General features: G+C 40.8%; 1 protein-coding gene across 20 annotated transcripts in view; it reads left to right on the top strand.

The window, feature by feature from the left end:
• The window catches only part of LOC122549101 (lipoxygenase homology domain-containing protein 1-like), a 344,896-nt gene that overhangs the window by 10,701 nt on the left and 313,779 nt on the right, over window positions 1-20,416 (top strand). For 2 of the 20 annotated variants that reach the window (XM_043688350.1, XM_043688343.1), the window contains exon 1: window positions 16,759-16,928. The exons of 14 other annotated variants lie outside the window; for them this stretch is intronic. The gene's annotated coding sequence lies outside the window, so the exon portion shown is untranslated. Of the gene's footprint in view, window positions 1-16,259; window positions 16,312-16,423; window positions 16,737-16,758; window positions 16,929-18,759; window positions 18,831-19,867; window positions 19,910-20,416 lie in introns of those variants that run through there. 4 more of the 20 variants (XM_043688344.1, XM_043688345.1, XM_043688347.1 and 1 more) reach the window with 4 other exon arrangements.

Raw genomic sequence — 20,416 nt, forward strand, 5'->3', positions numbered from 1 at the left:
CGGGCGGTGCGGGGTTGTGGGACTATGAGGTTGGAGGCGGTGGATGGGAGATCCCCCGAGGTGATGAGGTTATGGACGGTCTGGGAGATAATGGTGACCTCTTTCCACCTATCACATTTCCGACGCCCCTCCCCCAAGTCCCTCCTCCCTACCTTTTATCTTAGCCTGCTGGACAAACTTTCCTCATTCCTGAAGAAGGGCTTATGCCCGAAACGTCGATTCTCCTGTTCCCTGGATGCTGCCTGACCTGCTGCGCTTTTCCAGCAACACATTTTCAGCTCACAACTGAATAGCTTGCCAAGCTATTTGAGATATCAGACAAGAATCAAACACATTAGGTCTCGACTCACATACAGCCCCGACTAGGTAAGGATGGCATATCTTTTTCATTAAAGGACATTAGCGATTGGTCACTGTTAGGCTTTTAATTCAGGTTTTTTAGATTAGATTAGATCAGATTCCCTACAGTGTGGAAACAGGCCCTTCGGCCCAACCAGTTACCGAATTCAAATTCCAATATCTACCATGGTGGGATTTGAACACCAGACATTACCTGGAGCTCTGAATTATTAGTTTAACTATAATACCACTATACTATCACCTCCCTCAAAAATTAGTTGTGATATGCATACAGACAGACATTTTATTAAACAAAATTATGACAACATATTTCTGGAAGTGCAGTTAGAAGTTTTCACTGAGCATCTGGGCCTGCAGATGTCACCAAATATCTATGAGAGAAAAAGTGCAGAGGTCAAAGGTTACTATTGGGGACCCAAAGGAGAATCCTTGCTGGAGTTATGCTGATTTGCATGAAGTTGAATGAGGAAATTTAATGATGTTAGATGACATTACATTGATGTTTGAAAGATCAAGGAGGTATAAGAAATAATGACCACAATCTCAGAACTCTGACCAGGGTCATTTCCATGTTACAATGAGAGCAGAAGCTGGATTAGAGAAAAATAAACAAAGAGCTTTGAAAGCAATGGCATGGAGTTAAAACATTGCATTTATATAAAGTACCTTTCATAACCATCAAACATTCAAAAATACATTACAACCAATGAATGCACTTTGAAATATTGTCGTTGCTATATTGCAGTAAGTGTAGGAGCCAATTTGAGACACAAAACTGCAATTTTAAAAGAATTAGAAGGTCTGTTTTATGAGTTTAAGAGATAAGTGTGCTCTGACACCAGGAATAACTCCTCTGGTTTTCTACTGAGAGAATACCAAAGTATCATTTATATTCGCTCTGAAAATGTGTTGCTGGAAAAGCGCAGCAGGTCAGGCAGCATCCAAGGAGCAGGAGAATCGATGTTTCGGGCATGAGCCCTTCTTCAGGGCTTTTCCAGCAACACATTTTCAGCTGATCTCCAACATCTGCAGAACTCACTTTCTCTTCTATCATTTATATTTCCCTGAAACCACAGACAGGGTGATTGTTTATCACCTCATCATAAGGGCATCAGGGATGGACAATAATTGCTAACTCAAATTGCAACACCCAAATTCATTAATGATTTTTAAAAAATGTCAGTTTGGGCCAACACAGTACAAAAATTGAACATAAACACAATAAATCTATGCAAAAAAAAAAGCCACCCCAAAATAAATCTGAAATTGCAGAAGTACATTTAACTGGTTTCCTCAGATTGAGCAACAGTTTTATGAGATCAATACATTTGCTCAGATTAATCAGAAGATAACACTTCCAACATTGAATCACTCCACTGCAGTGTCAGCCTTGGTTTTATGCTTAAATTCTAGCTTGTCATTCAGATCCACAAATCTTCTGAATCGTAGGAAGAATGTTACCACTGAGCCACAGCTGACACTGTCAGCTTAGAGGTAATAATACAATAAACCAACTGTCTTTTTTTCAAAAATGCACACAGCGTTCTTGATTTTTTTGATTCACTGAGGTAGAGTCAATATGCACAGCATCACAAAAGTGTACTGTGTATTCAGATAATGGTGTCATAATCTCTCAAGTTCAAAAACTTCATTGGTCTTAGTCTCAGCAAATGTAATGATATCATAAAACTGTTGCTCAATCCGAGGAAACCACTTAAATGTATTACTTCAATTTCAGATTTATTTTGTAGTGGTATTTTATTTTCTTGCACAGGTTTATTGTGTTTATGTTCAATTTTTGTGCTGTGTTGGTCCAAATTGACTTATTTTTAAAAATCATTCATGAATTTGCGTATTGCTGATTAGGTTAGGAAATATCGTCCATTCATGATGCCCTTAAGAAGGTGGTGGTGAGTTATTTTTAATTTTAAAGATTTCACGAAATATGGAAATAGTGCAGGAAAATGGTGTTGAAGGAGGCAATCAACCATGATCTAGTTCAATGGTGGAACAGGCTCAAGGCTCTGAATGGCCTACAGTCAGTCATATTTTCTTAGTTTCTAAGATAAATACAAATAGATTACCTTTTCAAAGCTTTAGTGATAAGAAATTTCATAATGATATCAGACCAGATGAAGAGTGTAATTTTGGCATTGCACTTGATGCAATGTACTTGATGAATGCAAACATGTATATTGAAATGTCAATGTTAATAAAGAGTCAATGGACCACTGGGCGAAGGAAAAATAGTGTGTGAGAAATAGGAAATTGAGCAAGCTGTTTTATAGATTGTTCTGTAGTTCAATATGATCCACGGTTCATATTCTCTCTCAACTCCCGTTTCCTGCACCAACTAGATATCTCTTATTTCCGTTCATATCCAAAAATAAATTTATTTCCTGTCTTGAATATATTCAATAATTGAACATTCACAATCCTTTGGAACAAAGAATTAATGATCCAATGATCTACAGCCTTTTGAGTGAAGAAATATCGCCTCATCTTATTGTCTATAATTATTGACTTCATCATTTTCCTGTCATTTAGAGACTGGAGACCTGACTTCTGATTGAGACGTTAGATGAAGACTTCTATAACTTAAGTGGCACATACTTGCAAAATTAACCATTTTCAAAAAAATGCGTGATATCAGACAACATATTAACTCCATTTCTCTCCTCAGATTTCCAGCATCTGCAGTTTTTGATTTTATTCAAGCATTGTCTAGATTCTGCCTAAACACCTCAGAATTGAAAGACTAAAACAGTAACTTTCATCTGTGTTGCTGTAAAACTGGCCTCATTTACAACAAATGACTCCCTCTGTTTAGAGCATGGGGTGACAGGGGAAAGATATAAAAGAGACCTAAGGGGCAACTTTCTCATGCAGAGGGTGATACATGTATGGAATGAGCTGCCAGAGGAAGTGGTGGACGCTGGTACAATTGCAACATGTAAAAGGCATTTGGATGGGTATATGAATAGGAAGGGTTTGGAGGGATATGGGCCAGGTGCTGGCCGGTGGAACTAGATTGGGTTGGGATAGCTGGTCAGCATGGACGGGTTGCACCAAAGAGTCTGTTTCCATGCTATACATCTCTATGACTCTATGTATAATTAAGTCAACTTTTCCAATTCTCGAATTTGATATTAGTTAGGGTTCAATTTATTTCTATGACATTCCGAAACCCCTGCCTTTTCTGGAATATATGTATAGGAGTAGGCCATTCAGTCCTTTAAGCCTACTCTACCTTTCAATGGGATCACAGCTGATCATACACTTCAATGCCTTATTCCCACACTATCTATATCACATACATCACTGCCCGGTATAAATCTGTCAATATTTATTTTAAACACACTCAATGACTAAGCTTCTACAGTCCTTTCAGATAGAAAATGCCAAAAATTCACAACCGTCCAAGTAAAAAATATTCCCCTCATCGCTGTCTAAAATAGGTTCTTCTTCACTTTGAAATTCTGTCCCCGGTTCTACATTCCTAGCCAATGTAAATGTCTTACTGAAATCTACCCTATCACTAAGTATTTTGTAGAATTCAATGAGGTCACCTCTCATTCTTTGAAACTCGCGAGAAGGTTCGGTTTTCCCAATATCTCTTCATATGATAGGCCTGTCATCCCAGGAACAAGTCTGGCAAACATTCATTGCACTCTGCTGAAAATGTGTTGCTGGAAAAGCGCAGCAGGTCAGGCAGCATCCAAGGAACAGGAGAATCGACGTTTCGGGCAAAAGCCCTTCTTCAGGAAGGGCTTTCTCCTCGAAGATCCATTGCACTCTGTCTATTACAATAATTTCCTTCTTAAAGTAAGAGGATCAACACTACACACATTACTTCAGGTGCAGTATAACTTTCCAAATCTCCTCTCCACCTCATTCCAGATCCAACTCAGCAGCAGCTGCTTGACCTATCCTACCTGCCCATCTTCCTTCCCACCTATTTGGTCCACCCTTCTCACCGATCTATCACAATTACTTCCCACCTACCTTCCCCCAAGCCCCACCCACATCCCTCTATTTATCTCTCATTTCCCTTTCTCCCTCCACATTCCTGAGGAAGGGCTTGTGACCAAAATGTTGACTCTCCTGCTTCTTGGATGCTGCCTGCCCTGCTGTGCTTTTCCAGCACCACCCTTTTTGACTCTGAAGTTCTATATTCCAATTGAATTTTGTTACTCCAGTACTCAAATCCTCTAAAAGAAAGGCTAGCATACCACTAGCACACCCATCCTCAATTACTTGCTGCACCTGCATGTCAGCCTTCAATGAGATTATCCAGTTCTTGGTTCATCTACACAGTCTACCCTCTTCCATTTCAGAAATACACAACACATCTGTTCTTTCTATCTCACATTTTCTCTTTATATTCCATTTGCTGTACTGTTGGCCACTCAGAATCTGTCCAAATGCTCTTGACGTCACTTTGCTTCTTCCTTGCAGCACTTACACTTTGTGCCATCCATAAGTTTAGAAATTAGGGAAATATTACATTTTGTCCCCAAATCCAAATCCTCAATATAGAGTTTAAATAGCAAGGGCCAATTGCGAATCTTGCGGAATCTCATTAGTCTCAGGCTATCAACATGCTTGTGAATCATTTACTCCTACTGTTTTCTGTTTGTTAGCCAATCCTTAATCCAAGCCAATACATGACTCCTTATCCTGAGAGATTTAGGTTGTTAAACAACTTATATAGTAGACATTAACAAAAACATTCTGAAAATCCAAGCATGTGACATCCACTAACTACATTCATCAATTCCGTTTGCAACATGCTCAAAATCTCCAATAGATTCAAACATGATTTTATATTCACAAATTCATGCTGATTACACCTAATCAGATCATTATTATCAAAATCTCAGTAATCACATTCTTTGTAGTAGATTCGAATATTTCTCCTCCTACTGATACAAGGCTAACAAGTTTGTGGCTTCTTTTCTCCCTCCCTTTGAAAATAGTGGACTGTCATTTGCTTCCTTTCAATTTGCAGGAACCATTCTGGAATCAATAGAAATTTGGAAGATGATAACCAATCCTTCTAACATCTCCACAGCTACCACTTTCAACACTCCAGAGTATTCCAAGGATGTATCAACCTTCAGTCACATTCATTTTTTTTAATACAACTTTATTAATTCCTTCAATTGCTTGTTCTCCCTTGAATTCCTATTTCTGGAGATGTCTTGCATCTTCCTCAGTGAAGACAGATAGGAAGTAATTTTTTAGCTTCTCTGCCATTTCTCTACCCCCTATTGTAAGTTCTTCTGACTCTCCCTGTAACTGATCAATATTTGTCTTAGCTAAACATTTCCTTTAATGTACCTATAGAAGCTGACACAATGTGTTTCCAACATATGCAAATTTTATGACATTTCAAAATAGGTTGGAAAGTATGATATGAAGTTATAAGGAATCTGCAAGGGAATTTAATTAAGTTATTTGTGTTTGTAGTGTACATTAATACTTTAGATATAAATGGAGAAAGTTTGCTGGCATAAAAATTGGTGGTGTGATATATAGTGATTTGGACAATCTTAGATGACAGGGTGGTGTTGACAGGCTGGTCAGATGACCTGAACAGTGACAAATGACATTTAATCATGAAAACTATGAGTTTTTTTTGGGAGAACTAACAAGGCAAGGGAGTACTGAGGGTCAGAGGGGCACTGATGTCATGTTTACAGATCCATGAAGGTACAGGACAGGTGGATAAGGTGGGGTTAAGAAATCATGTGGAATACATGAATGGGGAGTAAATTCAGAAGTCTGAAGTGCAAAGAAACGTGGGAGTTCTAGTCCAAGATTCTCTCAAGATAAACTTGCAGCTTGAGTCAGTGGTTAGAGGAAGGCAAATGTAATGATGGCATTTATTTTGAGAGGACTTGAATATAAAAGCCAGGATGTACTGACCTTTGGAGTATTGTGTGCAGTTTTGGGCCCCATATCTCAGAAAGGATGTACTGGCCCTGGAGGGTGTTCAGAAGAAGTTCACAAGAATGGACCCAGGAATGAAAAACTTTACATATAAGGATCTTTTGCGGACTCTGGGTTTATATTCAATGGAGTTCAGAAGGATGAGGGGAGATCTAACTAAAGCAAACTAAACACTGAATGGGCTGGACAGAGTAGATGTTGGGAAGATGTTTCCATCAGTAGAAGAGATTAGGACCCGAGGGTAGAGCCTTATAGTAAAGGGAAAAATTTGAGAATGATGATAAGGCGAAACTGGTTTAGCCAGAGAGTGGTGAATCTATGGAATTCATTGCCACGGAAGGCTGTGGAGGCCAGGTTATTGAGTATATTTAGGACTGAGATAGATAGCTTCTTGAGTATCAAGGGGTTTAAGGGTTACAGGGAGAAAGTGCGAAAATAAGGATAAAAAGCTTATCAGTCTTGATTGAATGGCAGAGCAGACTTAATGGGCTGAATGGCCTAACATCTGCTCCTATGTCTTATGGTTTATTAGTCAAGGCATTAAATACAAGTTTGAGCAGGTTATGAAGAAGCTGCATAAGATATTAGTTCTATCACAGCTGGAGTATTCAGTTCTGGTTGGCAGATTATGGCAAGGATATAAATGCACTAGAGGTGGTGCAGAGGAGATTCACCAAGGTGTTGCCTGGTTGGAGTAATTCAGGCATGAAGAGAGACTTATCTAGTTATCCAGGGTTTAAGGTTGAAGGATACCAGTTAAGGTGTATAAAATTATGAGTGGCATAGATGAAATAAATAGGGTAAATGAAACAAAATTGTCTCCTTAGTCAAGATCAATAAACAGAGGCATATATTTAAGTGCAGGAAGTTTAGAGGGAATATACCAGATGGCCTCCTTCTTTAAAGACCGAAATTTCCCCTCCCACGTGGTCGGAGATGCCCTCCAACACATCTCATCCACATCCCGCATCTCCGCTCTTGAACCACAACAAGGACAGAACCCCCCCAGTCCTCACCTTCCACCCACCAACCTCCGCATAAATTGCATCATCCGCTGATATTTCCGCGACCTACAAACTGGATATATTTCCCTCCCCATTTCTATCCGCTTTCCGTAAAGACCATTCCCTTCATGACTACCTGGTCAGGTCCACTCTCCCCAACAACCCACCCTCCCCTCCTAGCACCTTCCTCTGCCACCGCAGGAATTGCAAAACCTGCGCTCATGCCTCCTCTCTCACCTCCGTCCACGGCCCCAAAGGAATCTTCTACATCCGTCAAAATTTCACCTGCACTTCCACACGTCATTTATTGTATGCGTTGCTCCCGATGTGGTCTCCTCTACACTGGAGAGACCGGATGCCTTCTCAGCAGAATGCTTCAGAGAATGCTTCTGGGACACCTGCACCAATCAACCCCACTGCCCTGTGGCCGAATATTTCAACTCCTTCTCACACTGCCGAGGACATGCAGGTCCTGGGCCTCCTCCATCGCCACTCCCTTACCACTCAACGCCTGGTGGAAGAACACTTCATCTTCCGCCTCGGCACACTTCAACCCCAGGGCATCAATGTGGACCACCAATTTCCTCATTTCCTCTCCCCCCACCTTACCCCATGTCCATGCTTTCAGCTCAGCACCATCCTCATGACCTGTCCCACCTGTCAATCTTCCTTCCCACTTATCTGCTCCACCCTCCTCTCCGACCTATCACCATATTTACCCCATCTCCATCCACTATTGCATTCTCAGCTACATTCTCCCCAGCCCCACTCCCTTCCCATTTATCTCTCCACCCCGGAGGCTCCCTGCCTCATTCCTGATGAAGGGCTTTTGCCCGAAACGTCAATTTTCCTGCTCCTCAGATGCTGCCTGACCTGCTGTGCTTTTCCAGCACCACTCTACTGTTGATAGTAGATCAATTGTTAATTTTAAGTCTGAGACATACAATTTTTTATTAAGCAAAGGTATTAAAAGATATGGAGCAAAAACAGGCACAGATAGTTAGGCCACATATCAACCACAATCTCATTGATGGAACAGACTCGATGCGTTGAATGGCCTATTCTTGTTCCTATGTCTCCATAAGTTTAGAATTCAATTTTAAGTCTGTAATATAGCAGTGCTGTTATAATGCAGCTGTTTAAATGAAAATGCAGTGCTGTTCCTTGAGCTTGCTTCCTTTACACCATCTGTTCCGTTCGCCCCTCCTCCGCCTCTTTCAAAAGTGTATAAACATTTTTTCCAACCTCTTTCAGTTCTGAAGATGGACTCAAAATATTAATTCTATTTCTCTTTTCACAAATGCTGGCAGACCTGTTGAGTTCCTCCAGCATTTTCTATGTTTAAGGTTCTGAGGATTCTTGAAATGGTAGATACTGAAATGATATTTTCGTGAGTGGGGGAGTCACATATCAGGGGACATAGTTACAGAATAATGTGACACACATTCAATACTGAGATGCAAAGGAATTTCTTCTCCACGATGGTAGTAAATGTTTAGAATTCTCTAGTTATTTAAAAACACCCCACCACAACTATCCTCTGCCTTCTATGACTAAACCAATTTTGTATCCAACTTGCCAACTCACCATGTATCTCCAAATAAATCTGTTGGACTTTAACCTCGTGTTGTGTGATTTTTAACTTTGTCCTCCCCAGACCAACATCGGCATCTCCAAATCATGACTACCATGGATCTCATATGGCTTATCTTCTGGACTAACCTCCCATGAGGGACCTTGTCAAATGCTTTGGTAAACTCCATGTAGACAACATCCACTGCCATACCCTCATCAATTATCTTTGTCACTTCCTCAAAAATCTCAATCAAATTTGTGAGGCAAGTGTCCCCTGCATAAAGCCACGCTGACTATCCCTAATAAGTCAATTCTCTTCCAAACATGAGTAAATGCTGTCCCTAAGAAGCTTTTCTAAAGTTTCACTACCATGAACTTTCATGCACACCCTCTTGGCAACAATATCTTTCTTGAGGTAAAGAGACCAAATCTGTACATAGTACTCCAGGTGCAGTCAATATAATGGAAGTAAGACTTCACTACACCAGTACTCAAATCTTCTTGCGATAAAGGGTAACATTTCATTAGCATTCCCAATAGCTTACTACACATGCATGTTAGCCTTCACTGACTTAGTGACAAGGGCATCTAGACCCTGTTATACATGTTAATGTTCCAACCTCTCACCATTTAAGAAAAACACATCTGCACATCTATCCACATTATATTCAACTGCTGCCTTCTTGTCCACTTACTAAGCCTGACCAAATCCTCCTGAAACATCTTCCTCAAAAGATACATTTCTGCTTAGCTTTGTACAATCTGTAAATTTGGAAATGTTACATTTGGTCCCTACTTGCAAATCATTGATAGTCAATATCGTGGACAGATGGACCCGAAGTACCGATCCTTGCCAGACAGCATGAGTCACAATCTGCATAAATGAGAATTTCCCATTTACTTCTACTGTCTCATTGTTTTCTGTCTGTTAGCCAATCCTTAATCTATGTTAGTTACATGACTTGCTCTACCATGTGTTTTAATTTTGCAAAGCGGAAGTGGGTACTACAGATGCTGGAGATGAGAGTCAAGATTAGAGTGGTGCTGGAAAAGCACAGCAGGTCAGGCAGTATCTGAGGAGCAGGAAAATGACATTTCGGGCAAAAGCCCTTAAGTCAACCTTATCAAAAAGGTCTGAAGATCCAAGCCTGAGTTCATTGACTCAGTTTTATCAGTTTTCTGATAACATCCCCAAAGATGCTTCAAACACAATTTTCTGTTCACAAATCCATGCTAACCACAGAAAATTAGATCATTTTTAGCTAAGTGTCCATTTATCACATCCTTTATGATAGATTCTAACATTTTCCCTGCTAGTAATGCAAGTCTGTAATTTCCTGTTTTCTCTCTTGTTCCCACCTTAAATAGTAGGGTAACATGTGGTAGCCTGCTCTTGCACGAATGAACTCACCTTGGCTTATCTCGACTCTGTCCCATTCCACCTTGGTCCAGGAACTCCCTGCGTGTGTTCCAGACATCACTCACAAGTTTCACCTCCTCATGACTTCCGATTCCCCGGTCCACAACACATCACCTTCGCCATGGACATCCAGTCCCGCTACACCTATATACTCTACAAGGCAGGCCTAAAGCCCCCGTTTGTTTCTTTCCCACTGACCCACCCAGTTACCTTCCACAAACACTCTCATTCGATTGACAGAACTGGTCCTCACTCTAAACAACATCTTCTATCAATCTTCTCATTTCCTACAAAGCTGGTGATGGGTACTCTTTTGGGTCCCAGCTATGCCTGGCTCTTTGTAGGACAGAAGAGGTCCCTCGACCTTAACTACACTGGCACCGTTCCTCACCTTTTCTTCTGCTACATTGAATACTGCCTCTTGTTCGCATGAGGAGCTTGAACAGTTTATCCACTACACCAACACCTTCCACCCTGACCTCAAATTCACCTGGACCATCTCTGACACCTCCCTCCCCTTCCTGGACCTTTCTGTCTCCGTCTCTGGCAACTAATTTAACACTAACATTTACTTCAAATCCACCAACTCCCAGTGCTACCTACTCCCACCTCCTCCTGCAAAAACGTGATCTCTTACTACCTATTCCTCCACCTCTGCTGTATCTGCTCCCAGGATAAGCGATTCCACTTCAGGATATCCCAGATAGCCTCCTACTTCTGGGATTGTTATATTCTCTCCACTGTTATCAACAATGGACTCCATTGCATTTCCTCCATTTCCCAAACTTCTGCCCTTGAACCCTATCCCTCCAACCACAGCAAGCATAGGATCCCCCTGGTCCTCACAATCCACCGCACTAACCTTCAAATATTATCCTCCACCATCTTTACCACCTACAGTCACACCCCACCAACAAAAATATATTTCCCTCCCCATCCAAATTTGCTTTCGGTAGGGACCATTTCCTCCATGACTCCCTCGTTAGGTCTATACTTCCCACTAACCCCGTCTCCATGCCTAGCACCTTCCCCTGCCATTGTAAGAAGTGTAAAACCTGCGCCCACACCTCCCCTGCTGACTTCCTCTCAAGGCCCCAAAGGATCATTCCAAATCCGCAGAGATTTACTTGCATCTCCTTGAACTTCATTTACTGCATCTGTTGCTCCCGTTGTGCCCCCTCTACATTGAAGAGACCGAACGCAAACTTGAGGAACGGTTCAGGGAATATCTCTGGTCTGTATGCACTAACCAACCACACTTTCCTATGGCCATCCATTTCAATTCCCCCTTCCACTCCCCTAATGACATGTCCATCTTAGATCTCCTTCACTACCTAAACAATGCACCCCGCAAACTGGAGGAGGAACACCTCATCTTCTGCCTCAGCAGCCTACAACCACATGGCTTCAACATTAAATTCACCAGTTTCTAAATCTCCCCTCCCCCAACCCAATCCCAGATCCAATCCAATGACTAGGCTTCGGCCTCTTAATCTGACCTACTTGTCCATCTTCCTTCCCACCTATCCGCTCCACCCTTCCCACTCACCTATCACAATCACCACCTAGCTTTGCCCACCTATTACCATCCCAGCTATCTTTCCCCTAGCCTCAATGCCTCCTCCTGTTTATTTCTCAACCCTCTTCTCCCTACCCAGGCCTGATGAAGGGTTATGCCTGAAATTTCAACTGTCTTGCTCTTCAGGTGCTGCCTGACCTACTCTGCTTCTTTTGGCGCCAGACTTTATTGACCCTGACATGTGCCAACTTCCAATCTGCAGGAATCATTCCAGATCCTATTGAATTTTGTAAAATGATCAACAATGCCTTGACTCTCTCTATACCCATCCCTTTTAGCACTCAGTGTGTAGGTTATTAGGTGCTGAATTAATTAATTCCATTAATTTCTCCAGTATAATCTGCTTACAAATACAAATTTCCTTCAATTTCTCATTCTCCCCAGTCACTTTGATTCTTAATTCTGAGAGATGTCTCACGTTTTACTCAGTGAAATCAGACACAGAGTAATCACTTTGTTTTTCTGCCACTTTTCTTTCCCCCCATTATAAATTCTCCTGGTTGCCTGTAATTGATCCAACTTCACCTTAGCCAGATAATTTGATTTTACATACATAGAGGCATGGAGATGTACAGCATGGAAACAGACCCTTCAGTCCAACTCGTTCATGCCGACCAGATATTCCAACCCAATATAGACCCACCTGCCAGCAGCTGGCCCATATCCCTCCAAACCTTCCTATTTATATACCAATCCAGATGCCTTTTAAATGTTGCAATTGTACGGGCCTCCACACTTTCTCTGGCAGCTCATCCATACACGTACCACTCTCTCTGTGAAAAATTGCCCCTTAGGTCTCTTTTATATCTTTCCCCTCTCACCCTTAATATGCCCTTTAGTTTTGGAGTCCCCCATCCCAAGGAAGAGACTTTGTTTATTTATCCTATCCATGCCCTCATGTTTTTATAAACCTCTACAAGGTCACCCCTCAGCCTCCGATGCTCCAGGGAAACAGACCTAGCCTATTCAACCTCTCCCGATAGCTCAAATCCTCCAACCCTGGCAACATCCTTGCAAACCTTTTCTGAATCTTTTCAAGTTTCACAACATCATTCCAATAGGAAGGAGACCAGAATTGCACGCAATATTCCAAAAGTGGCCTAACCAATGTCCTGTACAGCTGCACCATGACCTCCCAACTCCTGTACTCAATACTCTGACCAATAAAGGAAAGCATACCAAATGCTTTCTTCACTATCTTATGTACCTGCAACTACACTTTCAAGGAACTATGAACGTGCACTCCAAGGTCTCTGCTCAGCAACACTCCCTCGGACCTTACCATTAAGTGCATAAGTCCTGCTAAATTTGCTTTTCCAAAATGCAGCACCTCACATTTATCTGAATTAAACTCCATCTGTCACTTCTCAGCCCATTGGCCCATCTGATCAAGATCCTGTTGTAATCTGAGATAACCTCCTTCGCTGTCCACTACACCTCCAATTTTGGTGTCATCTACAAACTTGCTAACTATACCTCTTATGCTCACATCCAAATCATTTATATAAATGACAAAAAGTAGTGGACCCAGCATCTGATCCTTGCGGCACTCCACTTGTCACAGGCCTCCAGTCTGAAAAACAAGCCTCCACCACCCTCTGTCTTCTACCTGTGAGCCAGTTCTGTATCCAAATGGCTAGTTCTCCCTGTGTTCCATGAGCTCTAACCTTGCTGACCAGTCTTCCATGGGGAACCTTATTGAACACCTTAACAGAAGTCCAGATAGATCACCTCCATCACTCTGGGTTCAACAATCCTCTTTGTTACTTCTTCAAAAACTCAATCAAGTTTGTGAGACATGATTTCCCACGCACAAAGATATGTTGACTATTCCTAATCAGTCCTTGCCAAATACTTGTATATCCTGTCCCTCTGGATTTCCTGCAACAACTTGCCCACTACTGACATCAGGCTCACTGGTCTACATTTCCCTGGCTTATCGTTACCACCCTTCTTAAACAGTGGCACCATATTAGCCAAACTCCCGTCTTTCTGGCTTTTGCCCGAAAAGTCGATTTTCCAGCTCCTCGGATGCTGCCTGATCTGCTGTGTTTTTCCAGCAGCACGCTCTCAACTCCAGTCTTCCGGCACTTCACCTGTGACTATCAATGATGCAAACATCTCAGCAATGGACCCAGAAATCACTTCCCTAGCTTCTCACAGAGTTCTAGGGTACACCTGATCAGGTCCTGGGGATTTATCCATTTTTATGCGATACAAGACATCCAGCACTTCCTCCTCTGTAATATAGACATTTTTCAAGATGTCACCATCTATTTCCCTACATTCTTCCATGTCTTTTTCCAAAGTTAACACTGATGCAAAATACTCATTTAGTATCTCCCCAATCTTCTGCGGTTCCACACAAATGCCACCTTGCTGATCTTTGAGGGGCCCTGTTCTCTCCTTAATGTATTTGTAAAAACCCTTTGGATTCTCCTTAACTCTATTTGCCAAAGCTATCTTCCTTCACTACTTGTCCAGTTACATATTCAACTGACTGATTCTCCTGTTTTTATGTACACAAGGATGTGATATTGGAGTAATCTTGACATTTCTGTCCTCAATGTCTATTTTTGAATTTTCTTCCATCTCCCTGAAATTTGTTTTCAGGATCTCATCCTTTCCCTACCCGTGACACTGGTACCATCCTGGACCCCAATTTCTGGCTGATCCTCCTCTCCAAGGACGATATTCTGCAGATGCTTCATGATATTCATGACACTGCATCAATGATGCAACCCAATGCACTGCAGAAATTCACCAAAGATCCTTCGACAGCACTTTCCAAACCCATGATCTCTACCATTTAGAAGGACAAGGACAGCAGATATGTGGGAACACCACTACTTCCAAGTACCCCTCCAAGCCATTCACCATCCTGACCTAGAAATATATTGCTATTCCTTCATTATTGCTGGGTCAATATCTTGGATTTCCATCCCTAAGGACATGGTGGGTCAACAAACAGCACATGGATTGCAGTGGTTCAAGAAAATAGCTCACCATCATTTTCTCAAGGGCAACTAGGAGTGGGAAAGATATGCTGGCCAACCAGCGTCACCCACATCCCACAAGTGAATTTTAAAAATTCTCAAGTCAAATTTAATGCTGCAGAATTACCTGTCTGATCTCTTGACTGTGGAATTCCCTATCACAAATGCCTTTCCATTCTTTTCTCCCCACTCTACAGCTGAAACCCTTTAGTGCCATAGAGGTATGTCTGGTTGTTGTCAGAATTTTACAGTGGAGGAGGAGGTCATTTGACCCATCATGTCTGTACTTCCTCCTGGAAGAATTACCCAGCTAGTCTCATTCTCTGGTCCTATCTCCGCAGCTCTCTAATTTAATCACTTTCAAATATATATCCAGCTCTGTTCTGAAATTTCCTATGGAATTTGCCTTCACCGCTCTCCCAGACAGTGTATTTCAAATCCTAACTCTCTGAGTAAAGAGGTTTCTCCTCATCTCAATCCTAGCTCTCCTCCTGACAATCTTGAAATTGTAATCCCTGAGGAACCATTGGTTTGCAAAATACTGATAATGGCAAGCACAAAAGGCTCTGGGAACCCCTGCACTACCTGCCCAGTTTTCTTAGACTACCTGGTAGTCACCCACTCCCTCTCTGGTTGTTTGTTTCTAATGTGAGGTGAGACCTCTCTATACATGCTATCCACGTAGGCCTCTGAGAGACTTCATTTGCTCTCAATCTATTTTACTTTGACTTGATTTAATTTTGTTCCCTTTTTGCTTGTGTTCAAAATAGCTATATCTTCCTTATAGATGATGCGATTTTCCAGTATTAAGTTTAGACTCACTCCCGAACAACAACGTCTGATCAGCCAAAAAGCTTGGCCTTTCTTGATATCACTCTTGGATTTATTTTTAGGCCTAACATAACCCATTCCCTTGTCAGTTCCTCAACATACTGATCTAGCAGGATATATGCACTTAGCCAATCTGAAGTCACTGAATATTGTGTTACCCAAGTTAAGTGCTTCCATAATCTCCTGATTCATATCATAGATACACACCATGGCTACTCTGGAAGCTGAAACAAAACCAGAACTTGGAAAACACTTACCAGGTCAGTCAATAGTTGCAAATAGAACCTACAACAATTTGCATCTATAAAATTTCTTTCATAAATTGTTCTTTGGTACTTCACAGAAATTTATAATCAAAATATACAATTTGATAATGGGATAGGTTTGGTCAAAGAGCTCGTGTTTAAAGAATGTTTTCAATGTGGAAAGAAGGATAGAGGCATAGAGGATTATGGGAGGCAAATTTCAGCGCTTTGATTCTCATTTGTTGATAGAATGGCTACCAATGGTGGAGTAATTAAAATTGGGATCGCTGAAGAGGTCAGAATTTAAAGTACAGATATCTTGAATAATCAACCGAGAAAGGAGTAGGTAAGAGCATGGATGGAGCTTTGCAAATGAGGATGAAGCTCTTTTTAAAAAGGGACTACAAAAAGGTCACTTATCTAAAGGGTGGTGGATAAATACAATAGTGTGAGTAAGGATACCGGCAACGAAATTTTAGATAAGTTGAAGTTTACTCAGTGTGAAGATAGGAAGTGGGCCAGTTGAGAACAGTTAACAATATCAAAATTTTTGAGGGACTTGAAACCTTAAGCTCCGTTTTTTCCATAAATCACGAGGAACATGTGAGAGTTTGCATTGTTTTCCAGTTTATTTTCCATTTATTTTTGCGAACGTTTCCTTAGTCGGCACTACCTTCCCCCTCCCCCTCTGAGCCTCTCCTCTTACCTTCATTACGAGATTGCTGGAAAACAAGTCTTGTTATTTGGAGGAGAAATAGCCCTCCCTCGCAGGTAAATTGTGAAGTCATCAAACGGTGTGTCAGAGTAACAATAGGAACGTGCAGAGTGTGAAACGAGAGCATTGTAGCTGTGCCTTCAACTGTCTCCAGGCCTCCAGCTTCACTTCACTTGAATGGAAAGTGAGAACTCTGCTAATCAAATGTCTATCGTTACTCTTGCAAATGCTGTTGGTTAATTACTATGGTAAGTTTATCAAATACGCTTGACCCTAAAAGCTCCAATTCGAGTGAAACCGAAGAAACTTCAATCAGTACTTCAATCCGTACTTCAATTAATAATAATATTTATGTGTTGAACAAATGGTTGATATCGAATGCAAAGTACAAATAGTATTTGTATTGAAATACGAACTTTTTTTACTTTACAATATATTTTAATTGTAGATGATAGAATTCACGCTTCAAAGATTAAAAAACTAATCTATTTGTAAACGCAAATTGATGTGTATTACGTAAAATGTAGATATTTTATTCGAGTTATGAGATTAATGTAATGTAATGTAATGACCTTTTTTCTGATTCTCCACTGTCCAAACGAAAATTAATTAAATCAGTTTTTTGAAAAAGAATAACCATAAATAATTTTTATGAGTATATATACTGTAACACATTCATTTGTATGTATGTGAGCTCCATACAATATGCCATATACGTCTTTGCAATAATTAAATCAAATTAGGTTGGAAAAATATGTGGGCGGCACGGTGGCAGTGGGCGGCACGGTGGCACAGTGGTTAGCACTGCTGCCTCACAGCGCCAGAGACCCGGGTTCAATTCCCGCCTCAGGCGACTGACTGTGTGGAGTTTGCACGTTCTCCCCGTGTCTGCGTGGGTTTCCTCCGGGTGCTCCGGTTTCCTCCCACAGTCCAAAGATGTGCAGGGTCAGGTGAATTGGCCATACTAAATTGCCCGTAGTGTTAGGTAAGGGGTAAATGTAGGGGTATGGGTGGGTTTTGCTTCGGCGGGTCGGTGTGGACTTGTTGGGCTGAAGGGCCTGTTTCCACACTGTAATCTAATCTAATCTAATATGACTGACTTAAAATTTAGTTAACATGTTGCAATAAAGTCAGATAAACAAATAGTAATGTCTTTTTCTGAACGGTGTTCGAAAATAATACTCTGTAATCCCGATTAGTTAAAAATGCACGAAAGCAGATTAGTTTTAAGAATTACCATCTGTTGCTCGAACTCATTTTGGTTCTTACTTTTCAAAAAACTACAATAGATTTTAAAATCTATGTCCGCTTACCCTATTAAATATTACATCCAGTAGTGAATGGTGTCTAAGATTATATTGCAGGCAGTTAGTGATACAGACAGAAATTTTGAATAAATTTATAAGTATTGAGCCATTTATTTGATGGTTTGGAAATTGCTCAAACCTAATATCGATAACACAACCATGTTAGCACTCTGAAAAAAGAACTTTATTGTTCATGATATTGAATTTATTTCAGATTAGGTGTCAGTGTCCATATCTTTCACTCCTTACCTGTGATTAAATTGAATTGAATTGATTGTCACATGTACTGACGCACAGTGAAAAGCTTTGTCTTGCGAGCAATACAAGGTGATCACTGAGTTAAGTAGCATAGATAAGTAAATATTAGGTAAACAGCAGCAAAAACAAAAACACAGGTACAGGTGAATGTTAAGAGTTTGAGAGTCCATTCAGTATTCTAACAACGGGGTAGAAACTGTTTTGAAACTGGCTGGTGATTTGATAAAGTTTCATGTGATAGAATAGTTTACAATTTTATTATAATGCAGTTATTTTGCTAGCCAGTTTAAAATGTTAATATTCATATTAAAATATAAAAATTTGTTTAAGTATACAAAGTCTTTGTCCCATTTCTGCTTTAGAACTGTGTAAGCGCTTTAGCGATTGAGATTAGTTTGAGATTAGATTAAGCAAATTGGTTCTGTTGTTTCTTGGATTGTAAAGCTTGAAATAAATTGTGCAAACAATTATTCCAGATGGCATTAGGCATTTAGCTAAAGTTAACCATATACAGTATAAAAATGGAAAGCACATTGTTCAATGTATTGGATCCTATGGTGTCAGCTAATTGCAATGTTGTATTTGGTAAGCCTTTGCATTTTAAAACAAAACTAACATCTAGATTTCTGGTAGAGTAAATGAATAATATGTACTTACAGAGGCTGTCATTGGTCACTTTGTTTTTTGTTTTTTAGTATTACTAGTGGAGAGAAAGATCAATTCTACCACATATGTGAGTGGACCTCTGCTATTAAAGCGTGGAAGAGGCTTTTCCTGAATTTTTTTAGGATGTGTTTTCAAACTTTTGTATCTTCTGGCCAACACAACAGGTTGGAATAGAGTATAACTGGAAGGGGCAAGTCTTTGATTACACTGGTGCTTCCTGAGGCAGTGGGAAGAATAGATTGAGTTACTGGAAGGAAGGCTGGTTTGCATGATGGACTGGGCTGCGGTCACAACTTTCTGCAATTTTGATTATTTAACTTGGTGTTCAGAGTTAGAATTCTTAAAATGTACCCCTTTTTTAATTGTGACTAATACTTTTGTGATTTCAAAAGCTTAAGTATTTTCACCTTTGTATAATTTGCTAGTTCAAGAAAAGCTATTTTCCTCCCTTAAGATTAGCTCTGCGTGTTCTTACTAACTTGACTGTTAAATTTGGTTATTCATCGTAAATTAGACCGTATAAGTGAGGCATAAAATGTTCAATTTTCTACTTTTAAATCTAGGCTATAAAAGTAGAAGTTTTAAAAACATTAATTCTTGAATGTCACTGGCTGGGTCAGCAATTCATACTCATCCTTAGTTGTCCTTAGTGATGGTGAGTTGCCACCTTGAACTACTGCAGTCCACTTCCTGTAGGTGGAATGCAGTTTGGGAGAGAATTCCAGGATCTTGACCAAGTGACACTGAAGGAATGGTGGTTCATTTCGAAGTCAAAACTGAGTGACTTGGAGGGAAACTTTACACATAATGGTGTTCATTTATCTGCTGCCATTATTCTTTTGGGTTGTAGGGCAGTGGGTTTGAATCATGTTGTCTAAGGAGCCTTGATGAATTTCTGAAATGCATCTTGTCGATAGTACCACCAGTGTGTGCTGACTGTTGGTGGTGCAGGGACTGAATGTGTACACGATGCCAATTAAACAAGGTGCTTTATCCAGGTAGGTGGGAAGTATTCAGTCACACTCCTGACATGTGTTATAGATGGTAGACAGGCTTTGGAAGTCAGGAGGTGAATTGCTTGCTGCAGGATTCCCAACCTGATCTTGTAGTTACATATTATAGTTAGTGTATGTTGTGTTTTGTAAGAGGGGAGTCATGTGACACTGTCATGAGCTTGTTCAGATTTGCTTGAGGTTTTTATAGAGTGCACAGCTTCATAATAAAAACCTAAAACAAAGATGCTGGAAAGCAACAAAAACCACCCAGTAGCATCCACATCCAAAACATTGGAAGCTGCCATTTCTGCAACCCCCTGAGTGATGCCACCACTAGACACACATTCCCCTCCCCTCCCTTGTCAGTTTTCTACAGGGGCTGTTCTATTTGACAGTTGCCATGAGCTTGTAAACTGGTCCATTACCTCGGTCGCTACTTCCTGTCCTAGATGGTAACCGGAATTGGGGAGTGTGTGATGCCGAGTCCCAGTATTATAGCAATATGTAGTA

This window comes from Chiloscyllium plagiosum, chromosome 4, assembly GCF_004010195.1.
Source record: "Chiloscyllium plagiosum isolate BGI_BamShark_2017 chromosome 4, ASM401019v2, whole genome shotgun sequence".
Taxonomy (NCBI): Eukaryota; Metazoa; Chordata; class Chondrichthyes; order Orectolobiformes; family Hemiscylliidae; genus Chiloscyllium; species Chiloscyllium plagiosum.